At 30.2% G+C, this 16691-nt stretch overlaps 1 long non-coding RNA gene across 1 annotated transcript; it reads left to right on the top strand.

Annotated features, from left to right (window-relative positions):
• Positions 1 to 1816: 1816 nt before the first annotated feature.
• On the top strand, positions 1817 to 8278 carry LOC25486223 (uncharacterized). Its single transcript, XR_003009201.2, has 5 exons — positions 1817 to 1913; positions 2052 to 2163; positions 6623 to 6831; positions 6945 to 7043; positions 7976 to 8278. It is a non-coding gene; the product is annotated as an uncharacterized lncRNA (long non-coding RNA).
• Positions 8279 to 16691: the final 8413 nt, after the last annotated feature.

Genomic DNA, 16691 nt, shown 5'->3' with positions numbered 1-16691 from the left:
CCCCCTCCTCTTGTTTGTTGTTGTTTCCATTCTTTTCTTTTCTTTTTCTTTTATGGTATATATTTTGGGTGGTAGTAGCTTCCTGCTACTCCACTTTTGTCAACAAAAAAAAGAAGTCAAAAATGTCATATTCAAATAATCTCTCCATTTATAGTTTTATGCTCAAATAACCATGCCAATAAAAGAAATTTCAAATGTCAATCTTTATGGATCCTCAGTACATAAATTATTAGAAAGGTAAGAACTAAAACTATATGGATATTTAAAATGAGATTTCAAATGCCAAATCCTAGTAGCAACTCATTTGCTCATTTTAACACAACAAAGACAAACTCATTGCTTATGAAATTTGAAGTCCATTGTTGATTGAACATTGACAGAATTTGCATAGACTCAATTATTTCCTTCGATGTTTCCATACATTCCATCCTTTTACCAACAAAATGAGATAATGGTACCGTTAGATGTGTTATCTTATTAAATAAGTGACTCATTTACTCTTTTAATAAGTTAACTCTTTTACTTGGTCACATTCCATGAGCTTAATACTTACACGTCTTTCAATGAGACTAATTCACTTATTAAAAGACGTTCCTTCAAAAAAAAAAAAAACTTATTAAAAGACGTGTAGCCCATAATTTTAATGATTTAGGAAGTTTTATAAGCATGTTAATTAGAAAATTTTGGTGGTAATGAAAATTCTTATTGCGTATGTATTCTCTCCGATCACTATTATAAGTTAAATTTAATTTTTTAAATACATTGAATAAATAATGTATCTAGTATATAATAAAGACTAAATACATTAATTATTTAATGTATCTAAAAAAAATTAAATTTTACTTATAATAGTGATCGGAGAAAGTATATATGCATAGACGTATAGTTCGTTCATAAAAATGTATAAGTATAGTATATGTAGTAGATGAGTATTATGTCTTCTAGTTGTATTTGTCTCTCTTACAAATCAGTAAATAGATGTAGAATTGTAGATAAACAACAAAAAAATGGAATCTAACCATTTCGCTACATTCAATCCATTTAATCCAATTGATTATATGGTTTTATTGACTGAGAAATTAATTGTCCTAGTCAAGCGTCAAATTCGTCGATACACCAAACAAAAGAGTCATAAATACACTTATTAAATTTTGTAAGATATAAAGTTTAAAAAATATATAAAATCGTATTTTTTTTTCCCTTCCCAAATTGACTAGTCGGTGTTATATTTGCTGATTGAATTAAAAAAAAAAATTGACCAAATTATTTTGGTATGAATTTAATTTTTTTCTGACCAAATTATTTTGGTAGTTAGTCATTTAAATCCAATTTTTTTTCCTACCAATATTTTAAGGTAGTTAATTGATTAGATTCAATTATTTGTTTAAATTACATTGTATGAGTTACCCGGTTTTGCTTATTTCTTTTTTGATAAAAGTTACTCCCTCCGTCCCTAATTATAAGACCCTTTTGAGAATTTTTTTTGTCCCTTTTTATAAGACCCTTTTGTTATTTCCAACTACATTAATTAATTCTTTACATACATGCCCCTATTTATTATACATCTTTTTCTTCAATCAACAATAAATAACATGTTGAAAATATAAACTAACCTTCTTTCTTAAAGGATAAAATTGTAAAAACAATAGTGATTACAAACAACTTTAATACAAATATCCACTATCTTAATTCCCGTGATTTTGACAAAAGGGTCTTATATATAGGGACGGAGGGAGTAGTTGTTTATTCAATTCTAGCCTTCATACTTATCTCTTATGATATCTACTATCCTATATAAATAATGAACTATAGATATATGATGATAACTCGTGCATATTATTAATTTCATTGCACACCAAACACATCATTTTGTTTTCGAAACCACGTGGATTTTCACTCACAATAATTTTCAGGTTAGATTAACTTTTTATTTTCTTTCTGCCCATTTTCTTTCATTTTCACGCGTACAGATGAATGTGTTTCAATTGAAAATTTTCGTTTGTTGTATGTTATGCTCCTAATCAATGTTTTGAATATCTCGTTTTGATAAGTGATGTCGCACAAGAGGAAGTATCCGTTCTAGATAATTTATTGAGATTCAGAGCAACATACTGTAATGAACTATTAAATTTGTGGACGCACATGTGGAGAAGAAGGCATAAGGTTTGTATATCCAACTTCATATCTATGGATCTTCATAATTTTGTGGTTTATTAATTAGTACACATGAGCAATTTTCGAAAAGGCCCAGGTTGGTTATTTTCATTTTTTTTTCCTTTAAATGAAGCAAAATCAGCTATCAAAATTTTGAATAAGCTAATTTAGATCCACACACATCTCTAGCATATATATTTAGGTCCTCAATCCTATCCTCCCACATGCACTTTTGGTATTATTTCTACCCGGTCAGTGCTTCCAAGTCTCTTCTCTATTATTATATGCTTACGGTCCCCTTTCTTATTTGAAGACATTCCTTACTTGCCCTTTCTTTTTGTTGATTTGTTGTGTTATTGCTACTCTCATAGATTTATCATTTCAATCTTTAACTATTTTGAAATTAATATATGTTGTATAAACTTATAAGTTTTGCATATGTTCCTTGTTTTTACTTCAAATACCGTTTTTATAATTCATAATAAGATTTGATTTACGAGTTATAAAATAGTTCTTTTGATTCATGATTTGAAAACCTTAGCTATGCCGAATTATTATTTAATGAACGGACAAAAGAAGATATGCATAGATCTTGGGTGGATCGATTATAAAAAAAAAAGATCTTGAGTGGATAGACTATAGAGAGGAAAAAAAAGTTCTAGAATGGATCGATATACAGTCTCAAGAATAATGACTAAAAAATTATTGTGAATTGAATTTATTCAAGAAAGTGCTTTTTCCTGATTAAGTATATTCATAAGGTTTGATGTTTAACATTATTATGATTTATTGTTTAATATTTCTTTGATCCATTTTTGAATGTATCAAGTGCTAGATTTCTAGGAAAATCAAATGCATCGTGTTAAATTTTGTCTTGCAACCAAGAATCAAGTCAATAACCTAATTACATGCTCAAATTTTTCTAATAATCAACAAAGAAGTCTTCCATATCACATTATATATGTTTCATATCCTTCTTCATGTGATGAATTAGTGACCTCTATAAAAACCTAAGAAGTTAGTCCTTTATGACCATGTGACAAATGGAGACAACCGAAATCAACTTACCACTGATCCTCTTTGGTGTGAACCTCCAAATTCAGCTCTTAGAGTTTTTCGAATAGTTGGCACGTTCACTGTTCAATGTGATTCGTGTTCTAAATGGAGGTTGATTCCAACAAAGAAAAAATATGAATAAATACGTGAACATATCCTTCAAAATCCTTTTGTTTGTGATAAAGCTCGGGAGTGGCGGCACGATATATCTTGTGATGATTCAGAGGAGCTTTATCACAAACAAAATGATTGTGAAGGAGGATATGTTCACATATTTCTTCATATTTTTTCTTTGTTGGAATTAACCTCCATTTAGAACAGGAATCACATTGAACAGTGCTCGCGCCAACTATTGGCAAAACTTCAGGAGTTAAGTTTGGAGGTTAACACCAAAGAGGATCTGGGGTTAAGTTGATTTCAGTTGACTCCATTTGTCACATGGTCATAAAGGACCAACTTCTTAGGTGTGTCATCATTAGAGAGGTCACTTTTGTCACCTGAAGAAAAAGAATAAACATATATGTGATATGGTAGACTTCTTTGTTGATTATTAGAAAAACTTGAGCTTGTTAGGTCATTGACTTGATTCTTGGGTGCAAGCCAAAATTTAGCACGATGTATTTGATTTTCCTAGAAATCTAGCACCTGGCACATTCAAAAAGGGATCAAAGAAATAATAAAACAATAAAGCATATTAGTGTTAAACATCAAACCTGATGAATATACTTAAGCAGGCAAATTCATTTTCTTGAATAAATTAAAGCACAAGATTTTTTTTTTTTTTTAACATTATTCTTGGGATTGTATATCAATCCACTCAAGATATTTTTTTTTCCTATGTCGATCTACTCAAGATCTTTTTTCTATAGTCAATCCACCAAAGATGTATGCATTATCTTCTTTCGAAAATGGCTCGTGCGTTCTGGTCCCGTTTTGGGCTACACCTACAATAGAGAGGATTTGGATCCCCTCCTTATGTGTTCTCACACACTATCTCTCACGCCCTATTGTCAATTGTTAGATTAATCCAACAGATGGGGAAAAATCTAACGAATAAAAGATGATAAAAATCAACTTTACTATTAATTATTTATTCAAAAAACTTTACTATTAATTACAAAAGTAACAATTCCATTTATGGTTTAAAAAAAATTGTTTTGGAATAACAACCGAAAACAATACGAAACTCTAGATACAGAAAACAATGTTACATTTATTTAACAAGTGATAACTAAAAATTAAAACGGAAAGCATACAAATAAAATTCTAAATACATTGGTTGTGATGGTGAAAATTTATATAACAAAAAAAGGGTTTAAATAAACCTTAAATAGGTCCTTAAATTAAAAATTTTGCACTTAAACAAAATTGTAATTAGGCTCTTGAATTAAAACATTTGTAATCAAATCTTTAAATTTATAAGTAAATTGCAATTATTCAGTCCCTAAATTTAGATATTCAATTACAAATTATTTAAGCAAATATTATCACAGACAAACATTATGTGCTCACAGTCTATTCCAAAGCGATCACTTATATCATAATAGTAGTCTAACTTTTGTTTGAAACATTTTATTAGTTCAGTTCCATGTACACACAATTATGAAACATTTTGTCTGCGTAACCGTTAACACCAGGTGTCAACAGAGTTATTGACACCAAATCCCAACCATTCATGAGACCGTTGGATTCATGTAACCGGCACCATTTAGTAGAAAAGGACTTTGGTTGTTGATATTATTTTAATATTCTACTTTTATTGATTATTTTTTATGTGCGGATATATCCTTTCAGGTTTTGCTTTATTTGACCAAATTTTGTTATTTGGTAAATGTATTGAACTAATTTATTTAGTTGCCTAAATGAGAAAATTAATTAAATTATTTTTCTCAATTTAATAGATATATCTTTTATCGAGAATCACGACATTATTGTACATGGTATTATGCTAACCAGCCGTGTGTCTCATGTCATAAAGTGTAAAGCCTTCTCATTCGCGGGCTTCACATGATATACGGAGACAGAGTGGGTGAAATGATCGCGTGACCGAAAGGAGGCGTTCATTACTACGAGTTAGTTGGCCATGCTTAAGGAGAATGGGGCGATTCAAAGAGCAGATTTGAAGAGATATTTGTGAGATTCGTCGTTGGCTGAGTTATTTAGGTAAACATGTACTTCTTTTCTTCAATGCATTTAAACCTTTAATACTTTTGTGTTTTGTTTGGTGATTATGATATTGATTTTGAAATGTAGTATTGGATCCACTGAACCTTTGGTAGTTATATCTGTGATTTTTTTTTCCTTCTATCGATAGAGAGAATCCAATTTGTTTGATTTTGAATATTAGGAGGTAGGTTTTGTAAGAATCCAATTATGATCTTTCTGATGATAAAATTTCTTACAAAACCTACCTCCTAATATTCAAAATCAAACAAATTGGATTCTCTCAATCGAAAGAAGGAAATAAAATCACAGATATAACAACCAAAGGTTTAGTGGATCCAATACGACATTTCAAAATCAATACGATAATCACCAAACAAAACACAAAAGAATTAAAGGTTTTAATTTATTGAAGAAAAGCAACACATGTTTACCTAAATAACTCAGCCACCGACGAATCTCACAAATATCTCTTCAAGTTTGCTCTTTGAATCACCCTATTCTCCTTAAGCACGGCCAGACTGAACTCGTAGTAATGAACGCCTCCTTCCGGTCACACAAGCATTTCACGCACTTTGTCTCCGTATATCATGTGAAGCCCGTGGATCATAAGGCTTTACACTTTATGACAGTGAGACACACTGTTGGTTAAAAGAATACCGTTTACAATAATGCCGCGACTCTCGATAAAATATATATCTATTTAATTGAGCAAAATAATTTAATTGATTTTCTCATTTAGGCAACTAAATAAATTAGTTCAATACATTTACAAAATAACAAAATTTTGTCAAATAAATTAATCAATAAAAATAGAATATTAAAATAATTATATCAACAACAAAAGTCTTTTTCTACTAAATGATGCCGGTTACATGAATCCAACGGTTTCATGATGTCTTTTAATCTAAATGGTGTCGTTGACACAATTTAATGAGTGAGTGGATCTATTAACACCAGATGTCAATAGATTCGTTGACACCAAATCCCAACCAATCAGATCAATTTAATCTGAAGGCTTCAGTTTAGGTTATATTTACTGTCATCGTTGTGCTTATAATGTAATTTATTTATTCTGCTACTATTATTTGAGTTTTTCCTTTCGGATGTTTTGTTTTTAGTTGCTGCAAGACATGACAAATCGATTACAAGTATTTGTTTGTGGTTACTTTATTCATAATTCTACTTGCCTTTCCATTTTTTTATGTCATTCACATACAACATATGTAAATCTATTTGTTTTGTGCAGCTAGCTATTATGATGCATAACAATAAACAATTTGATAGAGAAGATTGGATTTGGAAGGAGTTAAGATTAGTTAGTAAATATATTGTATCATATGATGAGCTAATTAGTTATATGCATTTGGAGTTGTTCTGTTTGAGCTTATATCTGGGAAGCAAGCTATTGTGAAGACAACTGAGGATAAGAATGAATCAAAAGGACTAGTTGCACTGGTTGTTATTCCTCACCTTTCTTATACCTTATCACACTAGTTGTAAACTCACATGATTAATCATTAGTAGTTCTTAATATACTCAATTTTAGCTTGCTTGATGAAATAATGCAGCTTGAAGAAGTTCTTGGTCTTTCAGAACCAAAAGAAGATCTTGGTAAACTTGTTGACCCTAGGCTTGGTGAAAATTACCCTATTGACTCAGTATTTAAGGTGCTTCCTTCTTCCTTTTCTAATCTTATCTTGTTAACTTCAAAGCTAAAGATGTCTAGTACACTAGTGAAGCAAATGGCTGAGTTAATACTAAACTCCTTCCTAACATCTTGATCAATATAAATTCATTTTTTCAAAGTGAATAAATAGGGTGTCTGGGTTCAAAGCTCAACCCCCGCTTATAATATGCAATGTCCCTCACAGGGACAATGTTTAAGATATTTTTACAAAGGTTAAGAAATGATAATATTTGAATTAAAAAACAATTTTAACAAGTATTAATTTTACTAATTTATCATTGAACTATTAATCAATATCATAAATTAAACATAGTGGAGTGTAATTGTGTAATGCATAGAATATTTATGAGGCAAAACTAGAATAAAGAAATGATCCTAAATGTCACTGAATATGATTATCATTCTTTCAAAGGCTTAATGATGTGTTTCGTCCTTGCAATTAGGCGTCATTTAAAAATTAGTCCATGTAATCGCTAATCCTGACAATTTACCCTTGCATTGTTTAATCATTTAAAATTTCGTCCTTTGACCAACTTTATCACTGCCACGTCATCAAATTAGCAAAATGGCATGGGAATGGACAAAAATACCCTCGTCATCAATTCGTGAAATGACATTTTTACCCCTGTCTTCATCTTCTTCTCATAATAAAGATGAGGGTATTTTTGTCCATTCCCATGCCATTTTGCTAATTTGATGACTTGGTAGTGATTAAGTTGATCAAAGGACGAAATTTTAAATGATTAAACAATGCAAGGGTAAATTGCCAGGATTAGCGATTACAGGGACTAATTTTTAAATGACGCCTAATTGCAAGGACGAAACACATCATTAAGCCTCTTTCAAAATGAAAACATCCATTAATATAAGAAGAAGTGAGTGCATAAAACTAATAATTTGTTGCACTTGCAGATGTCTCAGCTTGCTAAAGCATGTACACATGAAAATCCTCAACTTAGACCAAGCATGAGATCAATTGTAGTTGCCTTAATGACATTATCATCAGCAGCTGAGGATTGGGATGTTGGCTCCTTCTATGAAAACCAAGCATTAGTCCATTTAATGTCTGGAAGGTAGCACAGTTTTGCTAGCTACCTAGTGGTTTATTCTTCAGCTTAGCTTGAACCAAATTCTTGTCAAGATACACTCCCAGTTTTCTCAACAATGGCATGCATGAATCTTTCATGTTTCAACTGTGAATTTGTAAATAAAAACAATCATTTTTAAAAAATATTGTATTTTTATATTTAAAAAAAAACAATCATTTTTAAAAATATTGTATTTTTTAAAAACAATCATTTCAAAAAAATATTGTATTTTTAAATTTCACTGTAAGTAATTTTTCAACACAAATAATTTCTAATTTGATTAAATTTGCAGTAACTTTACAAAACATCTACTCCCTCCGTCCCAAATTATAAGCAAAAAAACAAAATCACGCTTATTAAGAAAACTAAAACATAAAAATTTGTAGCATAGTTTTTTATGTTTTCTTTGGAATAAGTTTCATGGGAAGATGTAAAAACAATTTTCATTGGCTATTGGTTATGGAAAAAATGGAAGAGAGAGAAAATTAAATGAAATTTGTATTTAATTTCATGAGAACAAGCAAAAGTTTTTATTGGAAAAGATGATTTTTTTAAAAAACAAGATTAAATATAATAAAAGTTTGTCTTTTTTGTTTATATTTTAAGATAAAGAAAATGAGTTTTTTTTGCTTATATTTCAGGACGGAGGGAGTAGTAAGTTTAAAAACATTAAATAAACAACATCCATTAAATCATAAGTATAAGGTTGAATCTTTAGCTAAAGACCGTGCATGCTGCTTATGCCAACAACATTCCAAACCTTGAAAAGACAATGAATATGAATATGTGTGAAGGGAAAGTTGATGGACAAGGTTGAATTTTTAGTTAAGAATTCTGCAACAAAGGGGTGTGGAAAGAGTTATGAATTTTTAATGAATGGGATGAGAATGTTACTCTCTTCATGATAAAATATAAACAAGTTTTACTCCCTTAAAGATTTAAAATTAGAAATGATTGATGAAATTAGGTAGAAAAATATACTTCTTTAAAAAAAAAAGTTGGAAAAATTTACTTTTTATTGTTTTAATGTGTTGAATACATAATTTTTAAGATAAAATTTTTATTTTAAACTTCTTAACAAGTCTCATAAGGTAACTTGTTAACATTTTCAATAAAATATAAGAAAATGCTAATTCTCTCTTTTAATATAATATCTCTAGATCCATAATTTAATTTAACTTTTTAAATTTCCAACAAACCAATTTATCATCTATGAATGATACGTTAAACAATATTCGAAATTTGTTATTGAGAATACATAAATTAAATGTGATTAACTATCTTTCTTAGGTCCGATTTGGTAAAAATTAGTGGATATTGTTTAATTTTTTCCTGCTTTGTTGCTTAATTAGGTAGAAAAATTTGTTATTGCTTTCTTAGGAAATATATAACTGCGGATTTTCCTGCTTTTTTTGTATCACTGGAAATTTCCTGCGGATATTTTCACCGCAAGAATTTTCGAAGGTAACTCTAACTGTCACTTTTTCCTGCGGATGTTCCTGTGGATATTTATTTAATTTTTAATTTTTTTCTTAAAATTTTAAAAAGTGAAAGATTTTGAGCATCTTATTTTTTCTCTCTCTTTACATAGTGAATATGGACCCTATAATTTTAAATTTAAGTTCAAACTAGACTTTCCACCCGTGCTGCCGCACGGGTCATATACATTGTAGATGTAGTAGACAAAAACAAATTTCAATGCATATCAAAGAGAATGAAATATGTGGTCCCAAATATATGCAGATGTTGGAATTCGAACCTCAGACACCACATTTGTTCACCTTAAAAATATTAATTTTTATCAATCGTGTGTTACTTCATTCTTTTGTTAAAATTATATGTCAATGTTATATTATTGGTATGCTACTTCATCTTTTTTTTTTGTTTGACAAAATGTTACTTCATTATTTTGTAAAAATTACATGTTAATGTTATATTATGTACCTAAAAATAGCTCATTCTTAACCTCAACATGTAAAATGTTTTATTTAAATAATTTTCCTTTTATCGAATATTTGGCCTTTACCGTAAATGATACCCTTTAACTGTTTTTTGAAATGTTTCTTCCACCTGTTTATATAGATTGCAAAATTCTGGTGCATTTTGTGGTAGATATTTAACAAAGAGAGTTCAGTTCTAATTTGGATGAAAAGTGTAATATTAACAAAAAATGTTGCTATAATCTTTCAAAACCCTTTTATTCCAATAGGGCGATTTGCTTTGTTGAAGAAATAGGGCGATTTGTTTTGAAGAAATAGGGGAAATAAAGCGATGCCGATTTGCTTTGTTCATGAAAATAGGAGATTAGGTGTGAGCTTTAGGGTTGTTCATGAAAATAGGAGATTAGGTGTGAGCATTAGGGTTAAAACAGTAAAATTATGCAATAGGGTTTAGGTTAAAATTAGGGCTTACGGGTTAACTTTAATATATAAGAAGATTTTGTGGTAGATATTTAACAAAGAGAGTTCAGTTCTAATTTGGATGAAAAGTGTAATATAAACAAAAAAAATGTTGCTATAATCTTTCAAAACCCTTTTATTCCAATAGGGCGATTTATTTTGTTGAAGAAATAGGGCGATTTGTTTTGAAGAAATAGGGGAAATAAAGCGATGCCGATTTGCTTTGTTCATGAAAATAGGAGATTAGGTGTGAGCATTAGGGTTGTTCATGAAAATAGGAGATTAGGTGTGAGCATTAGGGTTAAAACAGCAAAATTATGCAATAGGGTTTAGGTAAAAATTAGGGCTTACGGATTAACTTTAATATATAAGAAGATTAAGTGAGAGCATTAGGGTTGTTCATGAAAATAGGAGATTAGGTGTGAGCATTAGGGTTAAAACAGTAAAATTATGCAATAAGGTTTAGGTTAAAATTAGGGCTTACGGGTTAACTTTAATATATAAGAAGATGAAACATCAAACTATTTTTGTCTATTGTGATATATTTTTTTACACATTCAATGTTAAAATATTTTAAAAAATATGTTTTTTTACGCAATTTTGATAAATAATATCAGAACACAAATTTCTATCAAAAAATTTGTGTCCCTGACAATATTTATAGAATTTAAAGAAAAAGAAAGACAAATCCAAAATGAACCATAAAGTAAAAGTATCCACAATATAAAAAAAAAAAAGACTCTTTACTCATATATTTTACTTGACATATTTGTTTTCCATAAGTAAATTAATAAAAAAATTTGAAAAGTATATTAATAGTTTTGTATGTTCTTTTAAAAAACGTAAATTAATAATTTTGTATGTTCTTTTTTAAAAAATATTGTATTTTTATATTTAAAAAAAATAGTGTATATTTATTATACAAAAAATAAAGGCACATTGAAACATAAGCCTTTTTTTTTTTTTTTTTGAAGGAAAGCCCATTTTTCTCTTAAGCCCATTGAAACATAAGCCCTAAAAGCATATTCTTGCAGGTACAACGAGATATTCGACAACATCATTTTGGCTAACGATGTTGACTCACTTAACAAATATGTGAAGAACCTTTCTTGTATTTATCCTTATTTCGTTGGTAATTTAAAAGTCAATTTGTTACTTTTTTTCTCCCAAGCCAGATATGCTTTTAGGTATTCTTAATTCCTTTATGAATGTTGCAATTTGTTTGGTTCAATTTTAAGTTAAAATAAAAAAAGTAAGTAACTTAAATTTTTTCAAGTTAGTGAAAAATTAAGGCTCTGTTTGGTTAACCCCAAAAAAGAGCTTTTAGCTTATAAGCTCGTTTGACAAAAAAAGCTCTGTTTGGTAACACTTTTTCACCATGAGCTTATAGCTTATTTCACGAGCTTATAAGCTATTTTTCAGAAGCTATTCCAAGTAGCGTTTGAGCTTATAGCTTATAGCTTCTCACTTTTTCTTCCAATTTTACCCTTATTATTTCATTTAAATTGTATTTTTATCTATTATAATTTTTATAATAAGCTACGTAATAAAGACTACTATCCCTTTATTCCAATTTTTGTATATATATCAGCTGACCTTTTTTTTTTTTTTTTGAAAAATATATACCTTCATTTTTTTTTTTACGAAACAAAATACTATTATTCTATTAGTGTTACTTTTTTTTTTTGAGGTAAGTGTTATTTTTTTTTATTCTCTGTTATTAGTATTACTCTATTGGTGCTACCTTTTTTTTGTTTTTAAGGTAAATGTTATTTTTTTTATAAAGTGGAAACACTTAAATGATAATAAATATAAGATAAAATTTTAGTGAATAAAATTTAATTTAATTTATAATACATAGGATATATTAAATTAATAAATTTAAAGTATTTTTTTAAAGAAAAATTAGTTTACAAAATTACAAATACTTAAATTAATGATATAATTTTTATTATGAATTAAGAATACCCTTTATGTCATTTTACATTTATCAGCTAGTTGAACCGCTATTTTTACCAAACACTTCAGTTAGCTTATCAGCTAAAAGCTATCAGCTAGCTTATCAGCTAAAAGCTATCAGCTAGCTTATCAGCTATCCGCTATTTTTACCAAACAGAGCCTAAGTATTTATCCTTTCTGATCAAGGTATTAAGGTCTATTTACTTTTATCTCTTTTTATTGAATACGGTTTTAAGGATAGTTCAGGTCTTGGTTGTCATTGTTTAGAAAATGTGTTCAATGTTTGATGGTGAATAACATATGATTTCATACTTATAATTTGCAATGGAAAGCAACTAGTGAGTTTCTATGTGTTGAGTGTGTTGAACTGTTAAACTTTTCTTGTTTTCTTATAATTTGCAATAGAAAGAAAAGAGTGAGTTTCAATATGTTGAGTTGGTTTCACTGTTAAAGATTCCGCTGGGATTAATAAGGCTCACCTATAAATGGTTACATAAGTGAAAATATGTTCATTGAATAATAATTCTGAATTGATTTGTTATCAATGCAGGAGACAATGAATTCTGAATTCAAAATGAGTTCACTAATGAAGATTGTGACAATGAATTTGATGAAGACATTAATGAAGATGACAATAGATTGACGAAGACGACATCACTACTTTTGTTTATACTCTTATAGTACTTAAGATACTTTGTTTAAGACGTGTTTCTTGCATGATAGTACTCAAAAATACTCTTGTGAATATTTTGATGTTTGCCCACCTTTTATTCATGGGTATGGTAAGTAATAAATGTGTATTAGGGATCAAAATGCAGGAATTGATACAATTGAGTTTGTGAGCTGTAAGGCTTGAATGTTTGTGCAACTGTAATCCCTCTAATAATGTTTGATTTTGGACTTTAGATGAAAAAAGAACTTATACAGATATTGAGAAATGGATGATAGGAGACAAGCATGAAAAACTATCCAGACTAGACACTAACATACTGTTATACCCTGATTTTGGACCTAAAAATACTCGTTCAAATTTCTTTTTTAACACTAATATTTGTCAATTCTCTGTTATTTTACTTTGAATCTTTACTCTCTTTTTAAACGTATTTTTACTGCCTCTGTCTTTTCTGACATTACAAGTCATTTAAGAACTCTCTGAAATGTCGCGTTACTTTTCTTGCACTTTATTTCAAAAAATCATACAAAAGGGTATTTTGGTCATTTCCTGCAATGGAACCCATTTTTGTCCCTGTGTTTGCCTCTGAGTCTTTTCAACTTGTCTGTACGAATTATTGTTGAGTCTTTGTTTAAAAAATCATTTCAAAAATTGCATCTGGGTCAGTTTGAGTCAGTTTAGTCCCTAGGGGCATTTTGGTCTTTTCCTGTCAAAATTTCGACAGGGAGGTATTTTGAAATACCTCATGTCAGTATTTGGTTCGTTTTAGTCCTTTTGTTGATTTTATTTTAGGTTTCACTTTACGTTTTGTCAGGTTACCAATTTTATTCCAATTTTATTTTTTATTTTGCATTTTGGTCCTCAAAGAAGTCCAAAATTGCTTTTCAGTCCAGAACTTTTTTTTTTATTTTTTATTTTTACATTTCAGTCCTTTTTGGTTAATTACAGTTTAGTCCTTAAGTTTTTGTTTTTGCAGAAAGGTCCAGAAGCCAAAAGTCCAAGGCAGAGCCAAGCACAGTCTAAGGACAGGTGTCCCTTTCTCATTGGGTCTCAAGTACACATGTCAGCTATAAAAGCAACACAGTGCCACACAGATCCATTAACCACACGCCACATCACAAACAAAAGAAGGATTTCTCTCTCCTTTCTGTTAGGATCAAAAACTCAGAAATCACCAAGAACACAAAAACCCTAGATTTTTCCAGAATCACAATTCAACACAAAATTCAGTGAATCTTTCGCAATTCTCAGAGATTCGCCATTGAATCTTCATCATCGAATCGGTTTCCTTCGCAATTCAAGGTGAGAATTCGCCATTGGCAAACTCCAGCACCGATCACGAAGGATTCAGCGAGAAGAAGAGGAAAAGAAGCAAGGTTGAAACCGGCGAAGAAGATGAAGAAACAGAACCAGTGAAATCACCGGTTTATTTCCGGTCCAGTAACGAAATCAACAACACAGAAAGCGAAGAATCAAGTGTTTCCGAAGAAATTCAACAAAATCTCCATTAAAATTCAGGTAAACACTTAAACTCCAATTTTTCTTTCTCAAAAGCAACAACGAAGCCAAGGCGATGTAGATCCTTGAAAAGGGAAACGTTTTGGTTCAAAAAAGATTGAAAACCTAAAAAACGTAATCAAAAAACCAAAATTCTAAGGATCTACGTCGTTCAAAGCCTCGCTTCCCTTATTTTTCTCTCAAAAAATGCCAACCAGAGACGAATAAACGTAGATCTGTGAAGAACTAGAGGTTTCTCTTTCAAAAAATGTGAAACCCTAATTTTTAAAATCGAAGCAAGAACCTCAGATCTACGTTGATTCAGATGTTATTTGTGAAAATCAGCGTTGAAATTATGTTTGGAGTGAAGAGAGGTTTCGTTTGATGCAAGAGATTTTGAATTCTGGTTTTTTAGTCACCGGAAAGTGCATAATCTCGCCGGAGAAGATGAAGTTTCCGGCGGACCTTCAAGGTCTCCGCCGTTGCTTCATCCTCACCGGCGGTGAGTTTTAGAGAGAAGTCTGAGAGAAGAGAGAAGTTTAGAGAGAGAGAGATGAAAGAAATGAATTGGACCGGTGTCCATATGCTTATATAGACGCCTGGACCGGTCCGGTTCATTTTGTTTTCATCCTGGACCGTAGGATCTAGGGTTTTGTTGTTTGAATGGCTGTGATGCTTTGTTTCCATGTGCTTGATCTGTGTTACCATGCGCTGCTTGTTTTGAACCGTCAGATCTAGGTCTGGATCAATCTAACGCCTCTGAGGCCTTTGGATGATCCAGGCCCAGTCTGTATTGGGTTTTGGGTTGGGCTTAAGGTTCCTTTTACGTTTTTACCTTTTTCTTGCTATCTGTACCCCTACTCTTTGCTATCTGAACCTGTTTCTTGCTCACATATTTTTTACAAAAATTCCTAAAAATCCTAGGTGTTTCTTGATCCATTTTTGGTATTTTTATGGTGTTTTGCATGTAAAAAAAAAAATGGTAAAATGGCATGAATTAATTCCCATGTGTTTTTACATTTTTGGTATTCTTTTGGTTATGTTTTTTGTTCTTGACACTTTGATATGTGACATGGATGAATGATATCCAATATTGTGATGAATGTGCCTCTGATCATGTGTCCTTTTGCTGTTTTTGGATATGATTTTGTAAATTTCTTGTTTTGCAAGCAACAAGTGTTTGTCTTAAGGAATAAAGTGTCAAATTTCTCTATGAATTTGGTGTGATACTTTGCTTGCATGTGTCTCTATTAATTTCATGTCATGGCTTGAAACAAAATCTCTTTCAAAATTGCCATGATATGAGAATTATGGGTCACAAGCACATTTAGGTATCATATCAAATTTTTTAGGTTTTTACCACTTTATTACTTTCTTTTTGCCATTCTTATGCAATTTCTTTCTGTTTATTTCCTACTATTTTGTGCTTTATGATTACTAACCATTTCATTTCATGTGCCATACATTTCATAAGCATTTCACAATTCCATTCCTATTCCTCATAGTTTAGGGTTTATCTCTTTTATTTCAATGTTACTTTGGCATGTAATATTTTAGATAGTTTTAATTTCTTTTAAGATTTTTGCAAGACCATAGAATGTATCTAGGACAATGTAAAGGACTATGGACTCCCTAATGATGTACACAGACACAAAGCACCGACACATGCACACACCTCACATGGATATTCTAGATGCATGATTAGGGAATGTATGTTTAGATGTATGCTTAGGTTTTATAATGTTTAGATAAAAAATCACTCTTTTTTCAAATATACAAATAACCTCACTTGAAAACCCTTTTTCCAAAAAAATAGGAGTCAAAACTCCTCATTTCCCTTTTATTTTCTTAAGTAAAATCTTTAATGAATTTTAATCATACTTAGACTTTATTTTGAAAAAAACTAATTCCACCTCACATTTTCCAAATCTCATGCCCTTGAGGCCTCTCATCTCTATTCTTCAAAATCTCTTTTCAAACTTAAAATCAACCAACAAAAACAAAAAACCATT

Source organism: Medicago truncatula, chromosome 2 (genome assembly GCF_003473485.1).
Source record: "Medicago truncatula cultivar Jemalong A17 chromosome 2, MtrunA17r5.0-ANR, whole genome shotgun sequence".
In the NCBI taxonomy this organism is placed as follows: Eukaryota; Viridiplantae; Streptophyta; class Magnoliopsida; order Fabales; family Fabaceae; genus Medicago; species Medicago truncatula.
Note: the sequence above shows the minus strand (reverse complement) of the source record. Positions and strands in the feature narration are given on the sequence as shown.